The sequence below is a fragment of the Podarcis erhardii genome (assembly GCF_964252035.2).
Source record: "Podarcis erhardii genome assembly, chromosome: 7".
NCBI lineage: Eukaryota > Metazoa > Chordata > Lepidosauria > Squamata > Lacertidae > Podarcis > Podarcis erhardii.
This window is the reverse complement of record NC_138511.1, coordinates 31,556,204-31,575,849: the sequence shown is the minus strand read 5'-3', so window position 1 is coordinate 31,575,849 and position 19,646 is coordinate 31,556,204. Positions and strand designations below refer to the sequence as shown.

Sequence of the window (19,646 nt, the reverse complement as noted above, 5' to 3'; positions counted from 1 at the left end):
TCCGAGAACGTGAGGGCGGACGCTCTTTCCAGGAAACCTGAGTACTTAGAGGGGGAGGGAGCGCCTGAGGCAAGGCATGTAATCCCTGAAGACCGCTGGGTGTGTGGGGCGGCATTGGTGGGGCAGAGGGAACTGATAGAGGGTACGGAGAACGATGAATACGCCCAAGAGAAACTCAGAGAGCTCCGGAGGACAGAGGAGAACACAGGGGGGTTTGAAGAAAAGAACGGGGCGTTGTATTACAAAGGGGCACTGTACATACCCGACGGGGAACTGAGGGGCAGAGTCCTCAAGCAGTTGCATGACAGCCCCACAGCGGGACATTTTGGACAGCACAAAACCATGTGGTTGGTTACCAGGGAGTTTTGGTGGCCCAAGGTGAGGGAGGACATACGGGAATATGTCAGGGGTTGCGACAGGTGCCAGCGAGCGAAAGGAGAGAGGGTGGCGCCAGCGGGGCTATTACAACCCTTACCCACGCCCGAAAGGCCATGGGAGGCAGTATCCATAGATTTTATGACGGACCTGCCAAAATCCAAAGGCAAAACAGCTGTCATGGTGGTGGTAGATCAATTAACCAAGATGTGTCATTTTATAGCTTGTTCACATGCAGTCACAGCGGAGGAAACCGCCAAGTTGTTTGTAGAACATATTTTCAAGTTGCATGGCGCCCCCTTGAGGGTTTTGAGCGACAGAGGGAAACAATTTACTTCCAGGTTCTGGAGGAAACTTATGAGCTTACTGCACGTAGAACTCAATTTCTCAACTGCCCGGCACCCAGAAACCAATGGGCAAGCGGAAAGGGCAAATGGGGTTTTACAACAATACCTGAGGTGTTATGTAAAAGACAGAGAAAATGATTGGGTGGATAAGTTACCTCTAGCAGAATTTGCCTACAACAACGCGGAGAACGTGTCCACAGGGATGAGTCCCTTCCTGGCAAATTATGGGTGTCACCCCCGGGCATTCCCAGGAGAGGGAGGGGAGAGGTGGAGCGTGCCGGCGGCGGAATTTTTTTTGAAGAGATGGAGGCGATCCACCGTCAGCTTCAACTTAACTTAGAGAAAGCCAAGGAAGAATATAAGAAGCAAGCAGACAGAAATAGGAGGGAAGGTGAAACTATAAGGGTGGGGGACCGGGTGTGGTTGTCCACCCAAGGGCTACCGTTCAAGGGTGGGAGCAAGAAATTGAGGCCCAAAAGATTGGGACCCTTTGAGGTCATACAGCAGGTCAACCCAGTGGCATTCAAACTCAGGCTGCCCAGTTACATAAAATTACACCCAGTATTTCACAGGTCATTACTGTCGCCGTACCGAGAGGGACGTGAGTGGGGGGAGCGTGAGAGAGAGGCCACCCAAACGCCTGTGATAAAAGAGAGAGAGCGTGACATGAACGTGGCAGGAATCATTGATTCCAGGTGGAAGGGGAATCAGGTGGAATATCTGGTAGAATGGGAGGGGGAAGCAGAGTCGGAAAACACTTGGGTACCAGCAGAGGTAGTCAATGACGAGGTTTTAATAGAAACATTTCATCAGCGTTTCCCAAGAAAACCGCAACCCGTGGATCGATTTAGAAGGGAACACTTTGGGACCACCGATGAGGAAGGAGAGTTTGAAGGGTTCCCAGAGTCAGGGGTGGGTGAAGAAGCCGACTCTGACGAAGAAGAGGAAGACGGGGAGAGAGACGGTACGCCGTGGCTAGACGTGTTAGAATCCTCGGACGACGAGGAGAGTTCCTTCAGGGGCTTTCCGCCCTCACCGCCAGTGGGAGAGGAGGCGGGAGGGGGTGAAGGGGGCCCTGGGGGGGAGGTGGATGTCAGGGAACTGCCATCGGAGAGACAGGTGGTGGACAGGCTCCAGGAGAATAGGAGAGAATCTGCAGCAGAAGAGGGAACCAGCAGGGGGAGTGCAGGAGTCACAGCGGAGGGGAGGCTCTGGGATGCTTCCAGTGAGAGTAGTGGAGAGGTAACGGGACCCCCTTTGGGAACTCCCACCCTTCGCCGGAAACTGTCACGCAGAGAGTCACGAAAGCGCATGTCTGTCAAACAGCTTTTATGTTGGCGTAAATTCCGTAGACGCCCACTGTCAGATTCTACCAGCGATTGACGGAGTCATGCTTTGGGGGCTCCGTTAGTGCATCGGTTTGGATGACCAGCCAAACCCCAGAGGGATCAAGCTTTTACGCACAAGCAGCTCATTATCCCATCACACCCAACTAAGTTCTACACACAGTAGACCCACTGAAATTAATGTTCTCGAGCAAGTCATCCATTCCAATGGGTCTACTCTAAGTAGGTCTACTATTGGATGCAACTCAAAATATTGAGTTTGGATGGCTTTTTGCGGTGGGAGGGAGCTGCTACCATGGAGGGATTTCTTTTTTTTTTTTAAATAGGAGGCAACTTGCATTTTTGAGCCTCCCTTTTCAACTGCTCATCCTCTCCCTGGTTGGTATACAAATTCAGTACTGTATTGGTCAAGCTTTTCTTTTTATGATCCACAACACACAATTCCAGCAGCATATATGTATGGGCAAAATATCTGTTACAGGAAAGTCAAAGGCAAGAACTGAAAGTAACACTAGTCTAGCTTTGGACTCAGGGTGCAATCCTAACTATGTCTACTCAGAAGTAAGCACTATTGCATTCAGTGGGGCTTACTGCCAGGTAAGTAAGGGTTGGATTGCAGCCTTAGCCTCAACTCTGTTATTTAATGCTAAGTGCTGAGTCTTCTGTTGCATTCACTGAGGCCCCTCTTTCAAATTAAATAATCAAGCGTTATACTTTCCACACCTTGTAATCCTATGATCTCCGCAATGACTTTTTGAAATACCACAGAAGTGGAAGTAATGCCAAACGGCATCCACTTAAATTTATAATGTCCAAATGGTGTATTAAAAGTCATTAGCTCACAGTTTGAGTCATCTAACTTTCCTTGTGAATATGCATGTCCAACATCTTAGTACTCAGAATACTTTCTGCTTCTGAAATGTTGTCTGCTTCCTCTTCAGTACTATTTATTGGACAATATTCATATTTTATGATTTTATTTGAATCATATGGATCAATGAGTATCTGTACTTTTTTTTAAGTAGACTCACCTGTTCAAGCTGCAAAATTAACTCTTTGTAGAAGGTTAGACTTTTTGAATCATTATAACTTTTGAGGAAGATTGACATTGTCTATAGTGACAAAGTATATTGTGGCTGCATCGCCAGGAGTAGGTCAAGCACAGAGCCCAGTGTGGCATGGCTTCAATGGCCGATGGCTCCTCACACTTACTCAAGAGGAACCAAACACTGAAGCTGCACTGAGCTCCATGCGCAGCCTCCTCTGCCCCCTCCCCAAAGATACTGAGGGGGCCAAAGACACCTCGGCTCTATAAAGTTGGTGCCAGTGGAGTCTTCTAACAACTCTCAGTCCCCTTCACAAACTAAAGCTCCCAGTTATTGAAAGCCAGTGTGGTGTAGTGGTTAAGAGCGGTGGACTCATAATCTGGTGGACTGGGTTCACTTCCCTGCTACTCCATCTGCAGCTGCTGGGTGACCTTGGGCTAGTCACACTTCTCTGAAGTCTCTCAGCCCCACTCACCTCACAGAGTGTTTGTTGTAAGGGAGGAAAGGAAAGGAGAATGTTAGCTGCTTTGAGACTCCTTAGGGTAGTGATAAAGCAGGATATCAAATTCAAATCCTCCTCCTCCTCCTCCTCCTCCTCCTCCTTCTAATATATAATAGTGTTTTAAATGTATAGTGTAGATTGGACCAATGGCAGCTGCCTCAGCTCTGAGGGATCTGGGGCCTGGTGACTGTGACAGAGTGCTTCATAGCTGGTGTTTATAAGGGAAAAACACATCTATGTCTGATAAAGATTTTTTAAAAAATTAAATGCATAAAGTTTGTTTGTGTTTGTTTCGTTGTATTTATATCCCACCTCTTTCTCCAAGGAGCTCAAGGTGGCATAAATGGTTCCTCCCTATCTCATTTAATCTCCACAAAAACCCTGTGAGGTAGGTTAAGCTGAGAGGCAGTGACTGGCCCCCTGAGCTGACACGCAGTGAGATTCAGGGCCAGGTGGGAATTTGAACACTGGTCTCTCCCAAGTCCTGGTCCAACACTTTAACCACTATACCAAACTGGCTCTCAATGTGCATAAACTAAATGGTGCCAAGTCTCAGCATTTGTTTGGGAGACGACCTATTGCACATCTAATGCACAGAGTATTAATGTAGTTTCCCCCCCCCTTCATACGGGTATTAAAAAAAATGGAGGGGGGCATCACCTCACCATTCATTTACTCTGCCAGTGTGCATACACACAATTTTAGGGGAGAGAATGCCAATGTAGGACAGAGCGACATAATTTGAGCTCTCCAATGTACACATAATTTACTTTAAAGGTTGTATGGTTGCAAGCTGGTTAACAAGTTAGCTCAGAATCCAATTTATTATCATTCTTGTCATATTTTGGATTCTTCCCCTTTCCGTATGAGTAGAAAATATCAGTAAAAAAATTAACCTAAAGCTTAACGGCTTATGTAAGAATGCTCGACTAAAAAATGTCACTGGAGTTATTGAGGTGCACCATTAAACCCCTCCCTCCCAAATACGTTGCAGACTAATTTCCATCTAACGCTTAGTCAGCAAACAGAAATGCCAATGGTTTTCTTATAATTCCATCTGTATGAACCAAACCAATAAAGGATCTCTTCTTAAAGTTGTGTATATCTTTGTAGCTTTTAAAAAAACCCAACACCAAACAGCAGCCTAATATTTAATTTTGTTATACAAAATAACTTTAAGGATATATATATATATTCTTTTGATTTCCTTCAGCTCACTGTATTTGATTTACAACAATTAGGTCTTTCTTATAAGATATCATATAACAAGAAGGCTAATAACCCAGAAATAACCTCATTAAAAAGACAGCATATCAGTCTAAGCAGAATGAACTCTTAAGCAGAAAAACTACTGACCTGGAAAGTAGCAGGAAGAGGTAATAGCAATGGGGGGGGGGAGAGAAAAATTGCATTCCTATTAACTAGTCAAAAGTAGAAATCACTGGCTATATTTTTTAAAAAATAATAATAATGCAATACATGTCTGGGAGAAAGGTATGTTTTGAAAAACACATTATTTTTTATCTTTTCAGATTCTGCAACTCAGAGGCTTCCTAAGATGTCAAGGTATGAAATGGCTAATTTGGGGTGTTGTCTGGTGCTATCTAACTAGGACATTTATGGGTCACAGAATATGTTTTGGCCAGCCAAGCAACAATAAGCTTGTGTGTTTCACAAGAGTGGATGACCCCTCAGATACCATTGCTAGCTCTCTGGTTGCTCTCTGTTACACGAGAGAAACACTGACAGGGTGTAATGCGCTGACATCATCAGCATGCTGTTCCATTGATTACAAATCCACCTTATTATGCCTGGTAATGGCCATAAAGCATTGTTTCTAGAGGGCAAGAGGAAAAGGTGATTGGAAAACCCTTGGCTCCACGGAGCAATGGTTCCAAACTACAAGAAAGAAGATTCCACCTAAACATTAGGAAGAACTTCCTGACAGTAAGAGCTGTTCGACAGTGGAATTTGCTGCCAAGGAGTGTGGTGGAGTCTCCTTCTTTGGAGATCTTTAAGCAGAGGCTTGACAACCATATGTCAGGAGTGCTCTGATGGTGTTTCCTGCTTGGCAGGGAGTTGGACTCGATGGCCCTTGTGGTCTCTTCCAACTCTATGATTCTATGATTCTATGATCCTCAGAAGAGAGGCCGGCATAACATAGTGCCCTTATAAAACCAGCATGATAAACATGCAAAGATGCTTTTTTTCCTGCCCCAAAACTTTCCTTGAGGAATTGTTCGCATGTTTTGGAAGTTGGCATAGGGCCAGTGAGGGAGAAGAACATCATGGGATTCTTGGGAACATTGGATTGGCTATGCATGGTGCTTTGAAGTCCCAACATCAAGACTGCATTGCACTTGACTGCATGATGTCAGATGATTGACAGGTAGGAAGCCCCATTCCTCTGTCAAATTTAGGACCTGGCCAGTGAAGTCAAACAGGCTCCCCCACCTCTGATTTAAAACGTTGGTCACCAGCAGTAATGGCCACCCACTCGGATGGCTTTAAACGAGGATTAGACAAAATTATGAAGGGGAGGGCTACTAACAGCTCCTTCCAACCTATCAGTTTGAAAGCACACCAAAAAGTGCAAGTAAATAAATAGGTACCGCTCCAGTGGGAAGTTAAACAGTGTTTCTGTGCACCGCTCTGGTTTCAGTGTTCTGTTGTGCCAGAAGTGGCTTAGTCATGCTGGCCACATGACCTGGAAAAACAGCGGGAGGTCCCATTAGCTAAAGTGGTACCTCAGGTTAAGAACAGTTTCAGGTTAAGAATGGACCTCCAGAATGAATTAAGTTCTTAACCAGAGGTACCACTGTACATGCCTTGTTTCTTTTTTCAGATTGTACACTGGATTCATCCAGCCTAGCTCCAGAAGTGGCAGAAAAAACTGCACTCATTTATTTTCTCACACAAAAAGTCAAGAATAAGCCCCAAATATTGCACCTCCCCTCCTCAGAAGGAGGAAGGGGAATCCCCAACACAGAATCGCCAACCAAGTATGCCACATAATCCTGTATATCCTAGAAGATGAGACGAAACAATGGGTCCGCTTGGAGAGAGACACCATCGAAAATATCCCCACAACTGCAATGCATTACTGAATTAAGTCTGGATAACTGACAATTTGTTGTGAGCCTCTATATTGAACCCTCAAAGGGAATTTTCTGCTACAGTGTGGTGAGTGGAGAGCCAGTGTGGTGTAGTGGTTAAGAGCAGTGGACTTAAGATCTGGTGAACCGGGTTTGCGTCTCCGCTCCTCCACATGAAGCTGCTGGGTGACCTTGGGCTAGTCACACTTCTTTGAAGTCTCTCGGCCTCACTCACCTCGCAGAGTGTTTGTTGTGGGGGAGGAAGGAAAAGGAGAATGTTAGCCACTTTGAGACTCCTTAAGGGGAGTGATAAAGCGGGATATCAAATCCAAACTCTTCCTCTTCCTACAGGCTCTGTTCCGTTTATCCACATGTATTTTACACTGCTGATCACCTTTGGCCTTTGACTTGTTCTTAGGACTTGCTCAGTGTTTTATGGTTTTCTTTACCACTTGATAAAGAGATTTACACATTTCCTAAAAACACACAACCCCCCCCCCCAACAAGAAGTAATCTTTCTCTCTCTTCCCTTACCCTTCCCAGTAGAGTTTCAATGCATAAAATCTGTGTTAACACCATCATACTTCCAGTTTTGCAAAAAGAGAAAGAAAAAGCCTTCCAGCTACATGTTTATTCTAGGTTTAATCTACTCAAAATGGATGTAGCTTCCTTTTGCTCAGGGCTGCACTGCAGGCCAAACCACACTGGCTGGTCAATGAGGAAGTTGCTTTGAAATTTCATGACATCTCAATACATTTCCTTGAGCTCAAAAGGATTCATCTATAATAAATGCTACAAACTCAAGATCAGACCTCAAATATGCTGCACTGGATATATTGGAAGATGAGTATGGGTTGTATCCCATTCAAGTTTCACTCTGAGTGGACCCATCAAAAGTAATAATCCAAAGTAAGTTATGTCCATTAATTTCAATAGATCTACTCTGAGTCAGACTAGCACCGACTAAAACCTTTAGTGTTTAATCTACTGCTTGAACTATAGGTACAGAGGCTTATCTCCTCCGCAGTGATAGCTGATCAGGAATAACTTCCTTGTGGTAAGATCTGTTTGACAGTGGAATCGGCCACCTCAGTAGGTGGTGGCCCTCTTTCCTTGCAGATTTTAAAACAGAGGTTGGACGGCCATTGGTCAGGGATTCTTCCTGTACTGTGGGGACTGGACTAGACAACGCTTTGATCTCTTCCACCTTTACAGTGCTGTGATTCTATGATTGCCGCTCTTCGCGGGTGAATTGCATGCTATATTTAAATGTGAAACAACTGTTACCCTATTCAGAGAGTCAGGTTTTGAGAATGACAGTTTGACCACAAAGACAAAGAAATAGCATTATCCACTTTTCAAAGAGAACTGGCAGATATAATGTATTTGGATTGTCATCCAGCTTCTGATGGCCACACCTTGGAGCAGGCAATTAAGGAAATCACTAAATAGTTTCACAGTTAAAGGCAAAGTTAAGTACTGGTAATGAAGAGCAGGAAGTGACAAACAACTTTTAGCCTCCAACAAAGTCAATAATATCTCAGTTTTTATTAGGAAAAGAAATGGGCTCCGGTGTATTAAATTTCAATTTCTGTGCTGTTTCACACGTTATTTTTCCTAACCTGATGATTAATATTTGAACAGAGATCTGTGTGCACAATGAATGGATAGATATGCAAGTGGCTATTTTGTATAGCTGAACATTGGCTGACTGGAAATTAGACTGTTGCTTTAATAGAACAATTAGAGATGGGTGTATCAGTTGCTTCACAGCCTGTGCCAATTTTGCACAGGTTCATCCCAAAATTCATTCTCTCTTCAGGAAAATTTATCTTTGGGAAAATTCTCATTGCAGTGCCCCTTTTTCTAAATTATTTTCTCTCACATTATTATTATTATTATTATTATTATTATTATTATTATTATTAGTCTTCTTCCCAGATTGGGACTCAGGCAGCTTAAACAAATTAAAACAGCACAGATAAAATACAAAAAGCTAAAAACATGTAAAAGATATACCGGATCATCCTATTCGTCCATCTCCTTCAGTATTCTCCACTCTGACTGGTAGCAGTTCTTCAAGGTCACAGGCAGAGGTCTGGCCCATCCCTGAAGAAAATATTTCTGGGGAGGAAGGAAAAGATAGGCTGGGTTAGAGCTCAGCTGCCAAGACTTCAGACCTCAGTCAGATGACATCACACTAGACTTGAAATGGGGCTCGTGGATTTGAGGGGTTTTGCGCAACCTGTGAGAAGAGGGCACTTTCAGCCTTTTTCAAGCACATTCATTTGTTATTATTATCATAGCTGTTTTAAAAAGAAAGACCATCCTTTATTTAAAAAAAATAATCCTCTAAAGCCCCAAGTGAGCTAAGTAGGAGGTTTTGCAGCCAAAATTTTGGCAGCCGGGCCCCATCAATAATTTACACATCACCCAGAAAGCATATTTCTCACTGTCATAGCAATTTATCATTAGATAGATGTTCTTGGCACCCAACACACAGTGTTAAAACTTGATATAGACAGCCAAATAAGTGAAATGCGGAATGCTGACAGAGTAGCTATTGGCAAGCTTTGATGTATCAGTATTTTAGAAGATATCAACTTCTCCGATGAATGCTGAGGCAAGGCGAACAGTTGTCAAAAGGGAGAGATTGGTGGCTTGTCTTCCTTAGGCGGTTGTGGGTTTTTTTTTTCTTCCCCTTAATGCATATGTTTAGTGCTAATGATTTGAGCAGTTCCAGTTGCTTCTAATTGCACTGTGTGGATTTCAGTTTATTTATTTATTTATTTATTTATTTAAACCTATTTATATACCGCTGTACTATAAAAATATATCACAGCGGTCTACAATGTAAAATCATAAAACCATACAGTAAAATAATATAAAAAATTAAAAACAAGTTAAAAGGAAACACACACGCACACCAGTAGACCATTGTGGGAGATGTACTATTAATGTCCTGCATAAGCCTGGTAGAATAGGAAAGTTTTCAGCAGGCATTTAAAAGTTGTTACAGGAGGTGCCAACTGATTTTCTATTTGCAGGGTGTTCTACAGGACTGGGTTGATGACGCTAAAAGCTCAGTTTTCTCACTGTCTGGGTTAAACCCAAGGAGAATGCCCCATGGTAAGATCCTGAACCAAACTCCTAGGCACAGTAAAACTATATGGTACCCTTTCTGTGTGTGCAGTGCTTTCTCCTACAGGAGGAGAGCCAACTGAAATGTCATGCAAAATAATGAAGTAATTAATTAATTGTAATGTGTCCAGTTCTGCACACCATACTTTAAGAAGGATATTAACAAGCTGGAGCGTGTACAGAGGAGAGTGACCAGGATGGTTGAAGTTCTGGAAACCAAGTCTTATGAGTAACGATGGAGGGAGTTGCATACGTTTAGCCTGGAGAACAGGAAACCGAGAGATGTGATAGCCACCTTCAGATATCTAAACGGCTATCACATGGAGCAACTGTTCCTCATAAGGCTTGGTTTCCAGAACCTCAATCATCTTGGAGTCAAGATTTAGTGTTGGAAATGCTTGATTTCTTTGCTGTTCTTGGTATTAATTTTTGGTATCTCGATTGCTGGGCCTTATTATGACTTATGTGGGGATCGTTTAATTTTACTGTGTGCTTATGGAGATGTTTTCATTTATTGCTCATGACTCTTTTTTGCTGTATTTTCATAATTATGTAAATCTCTTCATGTTGTAAGCAGCCTTGGAAAGGAGGCATATGGATAAATTATGGTGATGATGATAACCGATCAAATTTCACCCCCATATTTCGTCTCTCTCTAGACTCCATCTGCCCCAGCTGCCTAAAGAATTTGACAAGGGATGCGGAGATGACTGCTTCTTTTCCCTGCTCCGCCTTCCCCTTGATGCCTGTTTGCAAGAACAGGGTGTTCCTTGAAGAGTAATGTTTGCTAACTCTCTCGTGCACATGCTTCCTCCACTGCCACCCAGCTCCCATTGCACTCATGCTAGCCAGGAAAGGATTTCGGAAGACAGACAGCAAACAGGGATCTAGCAATTGGCAACTGTGTCAGGAGTGACACTCAAACAGAGCGAACACCTCAGTCATGGAGAAATATGGCCTCCTCAGCAAAGGTTGCTTAAAACAAAAGCTCATTTATCTGAATGCGGCAGACACGCAATCAATTTACATGAAGAATTTCAAAATTAGTCAGATTGTAATGAACTATGAAATACTGATTAATGCGTTTTTGCAATGTTTGGTTAGAAGTGCACGGTGCCCTGTAGCATATTCTTGCTATTTCCAACATGTACAGGCTAATCATAAGGTTCATATCAATTGCCAGAACATAAACAGTCTCTCAATTCTGACAATCTTTCATCCTTAAGCGCACGCACACACAGAGAGACATACAAACACAAATATTTGCAAATAGAGAGCCTGTCATTAAGGTGAGAAGGTGAGGTAGTTGGTGAGGCTGGGAGACGCTGGCTGGCTTCCAGGGTCACCCATTGAGTTCCATGGCTGAGTGGGGATTTGAAGCCTAGTCTCCAAGATCCTGGTTTGACACTCTAACCACTACACCACTGACTTGATAATGAGCTAGATGATATATACAGGGGTGCCAACTTGAATAAAATATTAAGGGGGGCAGGTAAACCCTGCCCACATCACATGCTGTGGCACACGTACACCATTTGAATGGCAACATCCGTCAACTTTAGGAGGGGCCGGCCCATCAAATATTTTATTAGGAAGGGCAAAGACCCATCCACCCCTAGAATTTGGCTCCTATGGATGGATGAATAGGTAGGTAGGAATATCTATCTATCATCTATCTATCTATCATCTATCTATCATCTTTATCTATCATCTATCTATCTATATCATCTATATCTATCTATCATCTATCTATCTATCTATCTATCTATCTATCTATCTATCTATATCTATCATCTATATCTATCTATCATCTATCATCTATCTATCATCTATCTTACCTTTCCTCCAACAACCTCAAAGTAGCTTACAAGATACTCCCTTCAAATATCGTCTTTATAACAATGCTATGAGGTAGTGTGATTGGCCCAGCATCAGTGAATGGCTGAGCAGCAATTAGAACTCCAGTCCCAATGCTGTGCTGCCATTCTAGCTACCAAGAGCGGAGAGCAGGCCACTTGGTGAAGGGGTGGTGGTGGAGCCAATCTGACGCTTTTGCCACTGTGCCCCCAGCACACCAAACTCCCCACTGCTTTGCTCTTCCCCCCTCCCAGTAACTAGCTGTGATGCACAACATTTGGAAGCCAGTCAGCCATGCAGCCCCGCCCACCCATACCACCCAGTTGGAAGCTACCACTATTGGTCACACCGGCTGTCGTTGATGGGAGTTGGGAGTCCAACATCTGGAAGGTGAAAAGTTCTCCAGTAGGGGAAGTTTGAAACTAGAGATTCCGAAGAAATATGGTTTCTGATTCCCCCACCCCAAAAGTCACATCCTTACAGGGCATGTCTTAAATAGTTTCTTTCTGATTTATCTGAATCAGTTCAATTATTCATGTTTATGAAAGAAATGCATGAGCTTTCTGGCTACAATCCTCCATATCCTTTCCTCCAAAACGAAGGAAATTCCAGCTGGACTTTGGAGATGACATGCATAAATTTTTTGCTGAATGTGGACTGGCCTCTTTCTGTAGTTTGATATGGTTGGCGCCATTACTCAGAAAAATAAAAATAGAACCCATAGCTAGATTTTAAATGTTCATGCTGCTTATCTCATCTAATTTTCTTCAGTCAGATTTATTAATGAAAAATAGGAAAAAATATTATTGGTTATGTGGTTATCAATGAAAATTCTGGAACTGCCCTTGCAATAAAAATTCAGAAGCAGGGGGAAATTATTGTTATTTTAAAAGAGTTTATTATCTTGTATAGATGAAGTCTTTTCTCAGAAGTATGGGATATGTGAAAAAAATAAACATAAATCCCATTGTACACAATGGAAGATCTTTCAGTTTGGGGTTGGTGGTTGCCAGTAGCAACAAAGAATGGAAAATTGCCATCTGGCTTCAAGTTTTAAATGGGATTTGAATAATCAATTTAATAATGGATCTTGTACACGCCTCACAAAAATAATCACTTGTGTTGGCTTCCGATCAAAACTTTGGAATAAGACAAAGATATGCCTTACAAACATAATACAAAGCGAACAATCATCTACCACAATTTTGATTTGCATTCCTAACTTTACTTAAAGTTGAGAGGAGCTGCTCTCCTCATCTGCTGGGTTGTTCAGATACAACTCATTTGTAAATAGACAAGATGATAGCTGCAAAGAGGCAACAGAGCTAGAGGACTCCAGTTCCCCAATCCTCCCACAGAGTATAAAATGGCTGCCCTGAGGGAAGCCATTTTAAATGGCTTAACACAGCAGCCATTGCCTCATGGTAGGCTTGCCAATTCTCCCAAGGTTCATGGGGAAGCGATGTGGCCCATTGGCAGAGCACGTGCCAATGACACCGAAGGTCCCAGGTTCAATCCCTGCCATTTCCATGTCAAGTTTTTCTGTGCCCTTACTATATGATTATAAATTATTTCAAAGGTTCCATTTGGAAGGTCCTTGCACTTCAACTTACCATAGGTAAGGAAACTTTTGTTTTTTATTTTAGAACAGGGTTTTCATAAAGTGGGTGAAGGCTATGAAAAGACTGGCAAAATTAAACATCTGCATTGTTAATATTTTCACTCTTGCTAGATGGAATTATTGTTTAGGGACAGAGATGCTGCATAAAGGTTTCACACTATTCCTTCATTTACAAGATAAATATCGTACCAAAAATATCCTCACACAGTGCTGAGACCAGCAAAAAAGACGGAACTGATTATCCTGAGCTAGAAGGGTTACAGTTGTACAGAGAAGCTTGAGAAAGATTTCTATTTCTGCAAAGTGTCCTTAATGTGGCACATATCAAATTAGGGAATTACATGGCACTCCTGTGGAAGCAAAATCTGAGGCTGAGCACTTATGTTTTCAAGCTAACATCTTCCTGACTAGGGTTCATTTTTACTTCTACCATTAGTCATCAGACCAGTTCCTACTCCTTAGCCTTGGGATGTCCACTGTTGCTGAGGTGGGGTTTTCTCCTGACAACCTGCTCAGCTCCTTCACAGTGTCCCAAGCCACTGGGCCTCTCTCCTGGTTTCCATGCTCTCATGGCATTCCTACTCCTCCTCTGGCCAAACCTGCCAAGAAGTCTCCATGGGGATCATGACAACCAGTGGGGTCTTCTTATATACTTACTACAACTTCATCTGAAGGAACAGTTGAGGATATTTAGCCTGCAGAAGAGAAGACCTGAGAGGTGATATGATGGCCATCTTCAAATATCTTGAAGGGCTGTCACATGGATGATGGAGCAAGCTTGTGCCAGAAGGTAGAAACCAAACCAATGCATTTAAGTTAGAAGAAAGGAGATTCCAATTAAACATCAGGAATAACTTCTTTGTGGTACGAGCTGTTTGAAGTGGAATGGACCACTCCTCAGTAGGTAGTGGACTCTCCTTCCTTGGCCTGATCCAGTGGGCTTTTCTTATGTCCTTATTACAACTTTATCTGAAGGAACAGTGGAGGGAGTTGGGGATATTTAGTCTGGAGAAGGGAAGATTGAGAGGCGGTAGGATAGTAAGCTTCAAATACCTGTCCTATCCCCTCTCAGGCTAAACTCCAGGCTAAACTCACCCACCTTTCTCAACTGTTCCTCACAAATGAAGCTTGGTTTCCAGGCCTTTGATCATCCTAATGGCCCTCTCCTGCACATGTTCCAGCTTGCCAATGTGTTTTTTAAACTGTAGTGCCCAGAATAGGACACAGGACTTCAGGTAGGGTCTGCCCAAGGCAGAAATGAGTGATAATTTTGGAAAACCATTTTGAATTTTTTTTCTACAATTAAGTGATATAAATAAATAAATAAAATAAAATACCACTACTTTCCTTGATCTGAACCCTAGACTTTTGTTGATGCAGTCAAAAATTGCATTAACCTTTTTTTTGCTGCTGCATCAGTGTTGACATGAGAATTTTGTGGCCTGCTAAGACCCCTAGATCCTTTCAACATGTAAATATGAATATATCTGACCCTAGACTCCACCTTGTGCAACAGACATGGCACTGAAAAAATTCTCCCCCGCCCTCCATGTCCACCCAAACTCAAAGCTTACAGAGAGATGATTTGCATGGCAGATATCTGCTGAACCAGCTTGGCTCCTCGTTAGGTGTGAGGCAATATGTTTCAGTTCATTTTGAGAATGCGATGTGACTTGGAGATGAAATGGATGTCCGTCTGCTAGACAGGTGCCAGAAACATCATTATTCCATCTCTGTGTGATTAATTCCTCTTGGGCCCCTGCCAGATGGCATGGAGAGAACACTCTGTGCTGCCAATCAAGTGACCTGAAATGACAGAACAACGTTGTGAGTAGCCAGCCTAATCAGGCAAAGGTCCAACAACCGCCAGGTGTCATTTATAATTTCTATAACATATTTCTCTTCCTTCCACACCCCAAAAAGAGTCAGTTTATTTGGAGAATTATCAAAGTCATTATTGTTAAGAATTGCCCTTGCAATGTATACCGTGGAATAATAATTACTCAACTGACGGCAAATTGGCCAGATTTTAAGGTTAAGTGTAGCTGAGTGTACCGATGTCAGCAACTGAATGGTTTGTAGATTTCACATAATATATCTGTTGCTGGATGGCATGACTTTGGGTTTCAAGTGAGGGGTGCTCCCTCTGTGCAAAATGTTGCGAAGAATGCTAGCTCTAGATCAGGCTTCCTCAACCTCGGCCCTCCAGATGTTTTTGGCCTACAACTCCCATGATCCCTAGCTAGCAGGACCAGTGGTCGGGGTGATGGGAACTGTAGTCTCAAAACATCTGGAGGGCCAAGGTTGAGGAAGCCTGCTCTAGATCCTCCACTTCATTATATTTTATTTCTATGTAAACAATTTTGTTTCTGTTTTTTAATGCAAGGGAGCCATTCAAACCATTTGAGCTCCCACCTGGAATCTGAAGTGGTATCTCCCACCAACAAAGAACCACATGAGTGTGCTAATGGTGTGGCCCAGCTTATAGCATCAGATCACCCCCAGACAAAAACTGCAGATGAAAAAAAAATGATTCTTACCTAATGATTAGGCAGGACTCTCCAGAAATATTTTGATACCTGTGGGCCATAGCCTTAGACAGACCAGTAAATATATCATGGCTTCCTCGCCTGCCATTGGTGTGGCTGTCCTGATGTCACAGAGGAGCTAAGAAACCTAGCTATAGGCAGCAGGCTGCTAAGCAGAACAAGGAGGACCTTAGGATCTGAATGCTGGTGTTGACGTGCAAGTTTTGTTCCAGCCATGGCAAAGTCTTACACAAACCTTGATCCATCCAGGGAAGCAAGAGACTGTCATAGTTTAAGGGCACATTTCAGATAGGCAAAAGCCCTCGAGGAGGACAAAAAGCAGGGTGAGGAGAGTTGGGGTGCGACCTTGGAGAGATGGGGTGTGACCTGTGGGGAAGGAAGGAGTTGTGGCCTGGGGAGAGTCCTGGGGGGCAGATGGAGAGTCCTGAAGGGCCACATTTGATTCCAAGGCCTGTGGTCCCCTACCCCATTTTAGAGAGGCTAAGCTTGATTTTGCAGACCACACAAGGCCCACTCTTTGAAACAAGGGTGTTTCAAAGCATCCGTTTGAAAGCAAAGGTTCTTCCCGCCTAACCAAAAAAAGAAAACTACATCAAAAGGGTCATGCCAATAGATCTGATCCAATGAATGTCCGTGAGTATGTCGAATTAGCCCCTGTTTGTAGCCTAAATGCCGTTTGTGGCACAGTTCTATAAGGGAAACGTCATGACACAGTAATTTGGGCAATGGGGGAGTAATTGAGTTAAGATATGCTGATAAAGATCGATGGCCAAGGTTTGGAGTTATGACACCAACAAAGTTACAATGACATTAGCCCAAAGAGAAAGACACAAATCCATTACAAAGATACAATCAAATATTCAAAAAAGCCCGGCTTGCTCATTACTTATTCATGCTAATACAAGTATATTAAGAAATCTAAACAGTGTTAGCACTCAATCTCTCACAGACCAAATGAGCTTTTGCATTTATCAGCCGTGAGTCATCAGGACCAAACGTTAGCCGTACAAAGGTGGTAATATGACATAACGGAGATATTTATATCAGCACGCGCTGACTGAAAGATACAGTGGAATTTATTAAATTGAGTAATGCCTTTGCATTCTGGGCTCCAATAAAAGACATAACTGTGCAGAAGTCATTTCCCCAGACAATAAGATTTACCTTTGTAATCACTTAATGATCCTGTATGTGTGCTCTCTCCCCCCCTCTCTCTCTCGCTCTCGCTCTCGCTCTCGCTCTCTCTTCTCTCCCCCCTCCCAGAGTTGTCCAGCAGAGAATGTCCTGAGGCAGAGGTTTTCAACCTTTTTGAGTCCACAGCTCCCTTAACCAACTACATTCTTTCTGTGGTACCCATGTAGGCCTCAGGAGCCTAGCTATGTCACCCCTTGCCTGCAGAGCTGGCAGCCTCTCACCCTTTTCCAAACACCCTCCCTTGTGGAGTGTTCCCTCTGCCTCCTCTCCTATCCCCTCTCCTCGGGAGTCCTCGGGAGTCCTCTGGACAGCCACTGCTGCTTCCCCTGGTCTCTGATGCCCATGCCCCAAAGAGAGGTACCTCCCAGAGGCACCCTTTGCTCAGGGAACTTGTAGCCAGAACTGCTGCAACAAACAGCTGTGCAAACCTTGGGGAGGCAAAGACATGAGGGGGCATCAGAGGAGGGTGGGAAGGAAAGACAGACAGAGGCCAGTGGTGCCTGCAGCACCCCTGGCTATTATTCAAGGCACCCCAGGGTGCCACGGCACACTGGTTGAAAACCACTGCCCTGAGGAAATCAAGGCAAAACCTTTAATCCCCCCCCCCCAATCTTTCTACTTGAAGATTGGCATGCATGTCCGGTACATTTTTCTGCTGATGTGCAATTTTTGCTATCGTTCAGTCTTTCCCAAATGATCAACACTGTGCATAGTTAAACAGGAGGGAGTGATGACCACCAACTTGGATGGCTTTAAAAGAGGATTGGACAAATTCACAGAGAAGAGGGTTGTCAGTGTCTTCTAGGCACAATGACTATGCTCTACCTCCATGGTAATTCTTCTGAGTACCAGTTGCTGAAAACTGCAGAAGGGGAGAGTGCTCCTGTGCTCAAATCCTCCTTGCTGGTTTCCCTTTGGGGCACCTGGTTGGCCATTGGAAGAACAGGATGTGGAACTAGATGGGCCATTGGCCTGATCTAGAATTCTTATTGACCTGGTAGGGTCATAAAGGAGAAAGTGGACATTCTGGTCTCAGTCCCAAAGGGTAAAGAGCTTTAAAGATCAGTTCATTTCACACTTCTCTAGTCAAAGCAAAGTGTGGCCATCATATTGTTCCAAACGGCAACCCATTTGCCTTTATGGATTTTTCTTCATTAGTAAATAGGAAACATTACAACTTATTTTATTGGGCTCTCACCCCCCAAAGAAAGTAGGGTGAAGTACACTGTGTTCTCGCAAACAGATGGGGCTTTTCTGAGCTATAGGATTTCTGTTCTGCTGCAGTGAAAGCCATTGATTCCCCTTCATGTTAATCAGATTTCAATTTATGAAAATATGTTAGCAAATCAAGGTTGTGCACCTTAAACAGGATGGATTTTGTCATCAGTTTCGTTTGTACAATGAGAATTTTTAAAAAGCCTTTTCTTTCCTAAAAGTGGTAAAGTTCCACTTCTGAAAGACACAGCTTTCATCCAATCCAATTTCTTCTTTTCCCTCCCCCAATCAAAATGTGAGTTAAAGGGGGGGGGGACTAAATGCAGACACTGCTTTAGTATTTCTTGCACATAGTAATACCTAGCACAAGGACATATGTAGATCTGCAAATACTGTTTACAGTTCCTTCTTCACTGTAAAAACACTCAAGAAAGGTATAGTTTCAGTTTTATCCCAATGACATTTCGTTTATTAACTGTGACTGATAAATCCAGTGCCTCTGAAATCAGATAAAACTTTGATAAATGGCTTCTTTGGGAGCAGATCGCAACGGCTAAGCCCTGTTCATCTGTGGCCACCCAGCACCAATCAGCACCATTTTATTTAATCAACAGCTCAGAAAACACGGCATTTGAAAGCTATCATTCCATTAAAAGATGGGAGAAGATAGTCCTTTCCTGTAAGGGAGCCTTGGAAGACACAAAACTACAAAAACTGAACCGTGTGTGTCTGACAGCAGGTTTTATACTCTTAAGTACAAAATGAGGAAGGGACAGCAACCACTGCAAAACTGGGGAGGATTGCAAAACCCTCACTAGAATTTATTCGCAGTGTAGTGGTTAGAGCATTGGAATGAGACCTGGGTTCAAATTCCCACTCAGCCATAAAGCTCACTAGGTGATTTTGGGGGGGCAGTCCTTCTTTCTCAGTGTAACCTACTTCACACAGTTGTTGTGAGGTTTCAATAAGTTGGCAGGAGAACTATATATGCCACCTTGAGCTCCTTGGAGAAAAATGATAGGATATAAATGCAGTAAAGAAATAAATAAAAAGAATTAAATTTACCCTTCCCAGAATTCTAGTGCAAAGTCAGACTTCCTCTCAGCCACTGTTTACAAAACAAAAATGTGTCCATTAATTGCAGCCATACAGTTAATATCACACCTAAAATTAATATCTTAATTTTTTTGCAGCCTGCACCCATATCAACAGGAATCGAAGGGTAAGTTTGCAGCAGATCTAAACACATTTACTAAGAAGTGAACCTCATTGAACACAAAGAAGCTCAGACCCTCCAAATGTCTGTATTTTCCAAGGTCAGTCCCAGATTTATAGAAGCTGTTCCAGTTTTTCATTTG

At 43.2% G+C, this 19,646-nt stretch overlaps 1 long non-coding RNA gene across 2 annotated transcripts in view; it reads right to left on the bottom strand.

The window, feature by feature from the left end:
* LOC309346505 overlaps positions 1-19,440 on the bottom strand; it is a 46,790-nt gene extending 27,350 nt beyond the window's left edge. For both annotated transcript variants that reach the window (XR_014158644.1, XR_014158645.1), the window contains exons 1-3: positions 19,354-19,440; positions 14,905-15,136; positions 8,731-8,835 (exon numbers count right to left, since the gene is read on the bottom strand). This is a non-coding gene — a long non-coding RNA (uncharacterized lncRNA). The remainder of the gene's footprint in view (positions 1-8,730; positions 8,836-14,904; positions 15,137-19,353) is intronic.
* Between the last annotated feature and the right edge of the window lie 206 nt (positions 19,441-19,646).